Source organism: Saimiri boliviensis, chromosome 5, assembly GCF_048565385.1.
Source record: "Saimiri boliviensis isolate mSaiBol1 chromosome 5, mSaiBol1.pri, whole genome shotgun sequence".
NCBI lineage: Eukaryota > Metazoa > Chordata > Mammalia > Primates > Cebidae > Saimiri > Saimiri boliviensis.
Genome location: NC_133453.1, coordinates 52,783,515 through 52,791,467, shown reverse-complemented (window position 1 = coordinate 52,791,467; position 7,953 = coordinate 52,783,515).

Below are 7,953 nucleotides of genomic sequence, written 5' to 3'. Positions count from 1 at the left end.
AAAAAAGTATCACGTAGTCAATCAAAATATTACCAACTATACTCCAGCCACCTCATTTTTAGCTAAATTTAATATAATGTTCATTTTAACAATAGTTGAGATATCCACTATTAAGTATATCATGCACATTATCTCCATGATTAATTTCTCTTTAGATAGTGTTTTTAACGATTAAGTATCTCAACTTTTTATATTTCTTAAGAATTTAAAAAAAACCATCTCACAGGGAATCAGGAACAATTAGATAGACGTGAGGGAGAAGGGACATACTCAGCCTCTTTTCCTTCTCCTCTCCCTGGTAGATTATATGATTTGTTCAAACATACTACATATTTGCTTCCCTTCCCTTTTGGTCCCTCTTTGGTAATGAGTGAGAAGAGAATATTTCCCTCCTCTCCGACATAAGGTCATGCTGCGTTATTGGCTTTGGCAAATAGAATGAGCAGAAATATATATACGCAACAGGTGGGTAGAATTTTTATGAGCTTCATGTCAAGTTTATGAGTTTTATGTTCCATATTTTTTCCATTTTTTCTGCCAGATGATTGTTATGTTAAAGATTAGGACTATTCTTTATTTTATTTTTTTTTTTTTTTACTTTTTGAGACAGAGTCTTGCTCCATTGCCAGCTGGAGGGCAGTGGGGCGAACTCCGCTCACTGCAACTTCGGTTTTCTGGTTTCAAGCAATTCTCCTGCATCAGCCTCCCCAGCAGCTGGGACCACAGGCACGCACCACCACGCCCGGCTAATTTTTTGTACTTTTATTAGAGACGGTGTTTCACCATGTTGGCCATGATGGTCTTGATCTCTTGACTTCGTGATCCGCCAGCTCGGCCTCCCAAAGTGCCAGGATTAGAGGTGTGAGCCACCGCGCCCAGCCAAGATTAGAGCTGTTCTTTCATACTGAATCATAATAAAGAGGAAAACAAGCACCAACATGGATGATCACAAAGGTGATAGAAAATTAATTCTTTGTTGGTAAAAGCTTTGTAAATGTGGGAGTAGTTTGCTACCAAGCATAAGTTAGGCAGAAATGAACAATACACACTCTGTCTTGACGGCATGCATGAGATGACATTATGTAATCCTGAACCGCTGGACTAAATTGGACTGCTAGACCGCATGTCTTCCATCTCCCTGCACCCCGTCTTGTTCCTACTCATTTCCTTGCAGCATATGAAGCAATCTGGGAAAGAATCCTTTCCTGAATTTACCTATAGTGAGCAACAACCTTCAACAGCAATTAACTAAACAAGGATCAATTTGAAATATGTTGCAGATTAAATTCTTTTTATGCAACTTAGCAGTAGCAAAAGGATTTTCAGGAATTTCCTGTTCACAAGCAAGCTGAGTCCATCTGTAGGAAAATTCCATCTTTTCAACTGGTTAAATTTTGACAGGGATATCAAAACAAATACCCACATGCAAAGGTTGAGTACCAGCATTATTATAATTTTTGTTTGATCGATGTCATATTTATTATTAATAAGGCATTTTTTTTTGCCAAGTTGAAAATGAGGAGAATGATTATTGAGAAGCAGCTGTAGCATGTGGGACTATGAAACTCTGGTCACTGCTTCAGGGTTACTTAGCCCTCACAGAAAATTTTTCAAAGAAGAATTAGTCATAATTTGCCTGAAGGCAATAATGTTTACTAAAGGTAAACATCTTAGGCAAACTTTCTTTCATCAGATTGAACATACTCACTAAAAAAATAAGGGCAGCTAATCTTTATATGATCTGTGTTTAGGCATTACTTTTCACAATAATATGTTGCTACTTATTTTTTAATGTAATGTCTCACACAGAGGAAAACATTTCTTCTGTGGATTGAAAAAATGTGTTCTGTCTGAGATATTACATTTAAAAAATTCTAATTTTCTAGAATCAGACTTTTTTTGACTTTAAAAATTATACCTATGGCCGGGCGTGGTGGCTCAAGCCTGTAATCCCAGTACTTTGGGAGGCTGAGGCGGGTGGATCACAAGGTCAAGAGATCGAGACCATCCTGGTCAACATGGTGAAACCCTGTCTCTACTAAAAATACAAAAAATTAGCTGGGCATGGTGGTGTGTGCCTGTAATCCCAGCTACTCAGGAGGCTGAGTCAGGAGAATTGCCTGAACCCGGGAGGTGGAGGTTGCGGTGAGCTGATAATTGCGCCATTGCACTCCAGCCTGGGTAACAAGAGCGAAACTCCACCTCAAAAAAAAAAAAAAAAATTATACTTGTAATTATAGAATATTGCTAGAATAATACAGATATAAACACTAATCACTAGGATAACTGTGACAAATACCATAAGGAAAACTGTTTTATATATTGACTTGTTCACTCATTCTCCACAACCATGGGAAACAGGCACAAAGTATTCACGGGGTGTGCAGAAGAAGCCAGGGACTAGGGAGCAGAAGGCATGCAAAAATCGTTACTGAAGAGAGTCTGATGCATAAGTTCTACACAAAGTTCAACACAGCAAATGGGCAACAATTGGCAGAAGAAGAGGAGACAGCTGGTGTGACCCTTGCCCTTTAAGTTTCCCAGCTAGACTGTTCATGTATGGAGATAGCTGGGTACTTAGAAGCCTTGTCTTGAGCTCTTCACTTCTAAGAAGCCAAAAGCAGCAGCAGGAACTAGTTGGGGTGTGGCAAGAACACTAGGGAAGGAAAAGCAGGTGAAACCCACTTAGGTCATGGAACTGCTGTCATCTATGGCCACTCCCAAGCTGATACCCATAGTGGCTCACAGAAGCAACAAGAGAACTTTGATATTTATTAACACCATCAGCAACGTATATGGGAAAAGACATATTTGAGTTCAGTTGCCAAGAACATATGTGTCACCCAATACCCACAGTCTGCTAGATTTTGTATAGAACAAAAAAACATGCTCCTTGCCTCAGTTTGTCCTTAAAAAGGAGCTGCAACATGAAGGAACCCCCTGGAAATGGGTTACTTTCAAGGTTGTGTTATTATTTTATTTATTTATTATTATTTTTTGAGATGGAGTCTCTCTCTGTTGCCAGATTGGAGTGCAGTGGCACGATCTTGGCCCGCTGCAACCTCTGCCTCCTGAGTTCAAGTGTAGAATCAGACATTCTACTACACAGCATGGTGATATTATTTAGATATCACTTTTGTTAATATGGTTTCTTCCTAATACTATTTTCTTTCTCTACCACTTTCTATGAGAACCTTGTAAGTATATCTATATCTCTGAAATCTAAAGAGGTAAATTGATATACATTAATTGATTTAGTTTTTGAAGGTGCGTAACAAGGGTTTCCTGTATGCTTACCTTTAATAAATAAGTCCTATACAAAGACATACCTGTTATAAAAATATCACAGACTCTTAGGTCACAATAATTGATACAAATCATGTAGCATAAGAAAAGTAATATTCCCACTGCACTTTGCAATCTTTTGCTTCCATCTGTGGACCAAATATTAGGAGAGCCTTGTTAAAGCAGAGTTTGTGCAGAGGAGTGAGTCAGAAGACATGTTATTTAAATGATAGATATTTAGACACCTTAAAAATATACGTACTTCAAAACAAGTGTGATGCAAGCTGAGATATTTAACTTCAGGAAGAAAAAGCTTGGAAGGCGAGTGGAGTATATATTCACATATTATATTACATTATTTTATATTACTGTAGCTAGAAAACTAGTATGTGGAAGAGAGTGCAAATGTAATCTATTTTGCTCCAGAGAGAATTAGTTGAGTGACAATATTGGGCACACAGATTTTAGCTTAAAATCTGGATAAGTTTTTAACAATCGTGGTTTTCAATGATGGGATAAGCTGCCCTACAATAGGGTATGGGCTCATTCTCAGGAGTGTCAGAGAGTGGTATGCGGAAGCCGCTCAGAAGACATATTGACACTGGTGTCATTAGTTAAGAAACTTCGACTAAACTGAAAGATCTGGAGAATTACCTCCATTATTCACAATCTTCTAGCCCTCTCATTCCTTGATGAGTGTGGGAAGTAGAAAAGTTCCTTTGTAAAGTTTCCTTTCTTGTTAAAAAATAAGTGTGCTAATAACTTTGTTAAGCCCTATCCTATGTAGCTGTTAACCACGCCATGCTTACAGGCACATAGTACATTCTATGTCCTTGTACTTCAACCAAGATTTCTATGCTGATCGTGCTCACAGGCATGTTCCAGCTATCCATTGCTTTCACTTGTTTAGAAAAGTTTTAAGTTGTTAGCCAATCGGGTTTTAGTTTAGATTGTGAGGTCTGACTCCAGCCAACTGAGATCAAACACAGCAATAAGGACAATCCCAAATGAGTAAGGAATAAATTTGTGTGTATTCCCTCTGTTCTCTGTACTCTCGTGGCAAGAGATCTAGTGAGCGTACCTTCCTGCAGTCCAGGAAGTAAAAATTGTGTTGCTGAAAAATCCTTTGCCTCAGTGCTAACTTTTCTTTGTGGCACTGAACATATATTTCCAACAATCAATAATAACGATAATGTAGTTACATATATAAAAACAATAATACAAATAAATATGGCAACAATAGTTAATGTTTATTGAAGGCTTACAGAATACCAGACATTATTCTCAGTTCTTCATGCCTAAAAATTGCTTAATTCTCACAACAAGCATATGAGGTAGTAATAGCATTTTTCCAATCTATACATGAAGAAAACAAATTAAATGGCTTGTGTAAGTTCAAACAGGAAATAGAAAACAGTGAAATTTGAATCTTGATAGTTGGATTCTGAGCATACAGTCCTAACTACTAGACCACACTACCCCTCTGTTTCAGTAGTCGTGTTATCTTTTATATATTTCGTTAGCCATAATAATAAATATCTATTCTCCTTCTCAGTTAAATTAAAAAATTTCCCAAGGCCAAAACTAATACTTTAAAAATTATGTATAATCTGTAACCCAGAAATTAGATCTCTAATAGTCTAAAAAACTTGCACTCTGCATTTATGCACTTATTATATATTATATATATAAGAAAGAATATTTATAATTAAACTATAATTATATATGTTATATATAACATATATATTATATATATAATTATTGATATATATAATTATTCTTCAAGTTCTGGAATACATGTGCAGAATGTGCAGGTTTCTTACATAGGTATACACGTGCCATGATGGTTTGCTGTATCCATCAACCCATCATCTACATTAGGTATTTCTCCTAATGCTGTCCCTCCCCTAGCTCCCCACCCCACAACAGGCTCTGGTGTGTGATGTTGCCCTCCCTGTGTCCATGCGTTCTCATTGTTTAACTCCCACTTATGAGTGAGAACAAGTTGTGTTTGGTTTTCTGTTCATATGTTACTTTGATGAGAATGATAGTTTCCAGCTTCATCCATGTCTCTGCAAAGGACATGAACTCATCCCTTATTATGGCTGCATAGTATTCCATGGTGTATAGGTGCCACATTTTGTTCATATGGTCTATCATTGATGGGCATTTGGGTTGGTTCCAAGACTTTCCTATTGTGAATAGTGCTGCAATAAACATAAGTGTGCATGTGCCTTTATAAGTAGAATAATTTATAATCATTTGGGTATATACCTAGTGATGGATTGTTGGTTCAAATGGTATTTCTGGTTCTAGATCCTTGAGTAATGACCACACTGTCATCCATAATGGTTGAGCGAATTTATACTCCTATCAACAGTGGAAAAGCATTCTTATTTCTCCACATCTTCTCCAGCGTCCATTGTTTTCTGACTTTTTAATGATCAGCCTTTTAATTGGCATGAGATGGTATCTCATTGTGGTTTTGATTTACATTTTTCTGATGACCAGTCATGATGAGCTTTTTTTTATGTTTGTTGGCTCCATAAATGTCTTCTTTTGAGAAGTGTCTGTTAATGTCTTTTGCCCAATTTTTAATGGGGTTGTTTGTTTTTTTTCTTTTAAATTTGTTTAAGTTCCTTGTAGATTCTGAGAAATTGTCTCTGTTTGAATATGACATGATTCTATGTATAAAACTCCATTGTCTCAGCCCAAAGTCTTCTTAAGCTGATAAGCAGCTTCAGCAAAGTCTCAGGATACAAAATCAATGGCAAAAATCTCAAGTATTCCTACACGCCAGTAATACACAAATAGAAAGCAAAATCATGAGTGAATTATCATTCACAATAGCTACAAAGAGAATAAAATATCTAAAAAGACAACTTACAAGGGATGTGAAAAACCTCTTCAAGTAGGACTACAAACCACTGCTCAGGGAAATAAGAGAAGACACAAACAAATGGAAAAACATTCCATGCTCATGGATAGGAAGAATCAATATTGGGAAAATGACCATACTGCCCAGAATAATTTATAGATTTAGTTGTATCCCCATCAAGCTACTACTGACTATCTTCACAGAATTAGAAAAATCAAACTACTTTAAATTTCATATGGAACCAAAGAAGAGCCCATATAGCCAAGACAATCCTAAGCAAAAAAAATAAAGCTGGAGGCATCATGCTACCTGACTTCAAAATACTGCAAGGCTACAGTAACCAAAACAGCGTGGTACTGGTACCAAAACAGAGACATAGACCAATGGAACACAACGGAGGCCTCAGAAGTAACACCACCCATCTACAGCCATCTGATCTTTGACCAACGTGACAAAAACAAGCAATGGGGTAAGGATTCCCTATTTAATAAATGGTGTTGGGAAAACTGACTAGCCATGTACAGAAAACTGAACTGGAACCCCTCCTTACACCTTATCCAAGGACATGTGTTATATTTTTATAAAGTCATAAAATTGAAAGCAATTAAATTTTTTTAACATTATAATTCAGGGGTACATATGCAGGTTGGCTATATATGTGATTATATGTCATGGGGGTTTATTATACAGATTACTTTGTCACCCAGGTAATAAGCATAGTATCCGATAGTTTTTCAGTCCTCACCTCCTTCCCAACCTCCACCTTCAAGTAGGCACCAGTGTCTGTTATTCCCTTCTTTGTGCCCGTATGTACTTGATGTTTATTTAGCTCCCACTGAGTAAGAAAATGTAGTATTTGGTTTTCTGTTCCTGTGTTAGTTTTGTAAGTGTAATGGCCTCAACCTGCATCCATGTCACTCCAAAATATATGATCTGATTTTTTCATGACTGCATAGTATTCCATGGTGTGTGTATATATATATATATATCTCAACCACATTTTCTTCATTCAGTATACTGTCAATGGGCATTTAGGTTGATCCATTTCTTTGCTATTATGACTTAGTGCTGAAGTAAACATACATGTGTATTTATATTTATGATAGAATGGCATAACAATTTAAAAATTAATCAACGTGGACTGAGTAAATACATTGTGGCATAATCATTTGATAGAAGACTATTTAGAGAAAATACAGTAATACAGTATTTAGATAAAATACAGTATACACATGGCCAGGACAAAAAAAAATTCAGAATATCATGTACATAATTTTAGAAATACATATAGCTATATATGTAATAAAAGGACACATAGTTACATTTGTTGGTTCCTCTAGAAAGGAGGACAGAAGAATGCAATAGGGAAAGGCTATAAAGAATAATGTGGCCTTCAACTATTCAAGATTATATATATCTTACATGAAATACTAAATAATACTGCATTTTACATAAAATCCTATATAATAGAATGTGCACTTTTCTTCAATTTTAAATACTTAAATCAAAAATAAATGAGAACATGTAACAGCAACAGAAAAATATTAGAGAGACATTTTTACAATTCATTCTTTCTAAAATGCTTAATTTTACAAATTCTAATAACTATCTAAATGAAAGAAAAATATTGTTATCGAGGTAATATTTATAAAAATGAATTAAAATTACTTTAAACATTATTTCATTTGATCATTTTTATCACATCATAAAAAGGGCAGGTATTATTCTTTTACTTTTATAAAATCATGTTATTCTTTTATATTGTAGTTTCCAAAGTCAATGTGCATGAA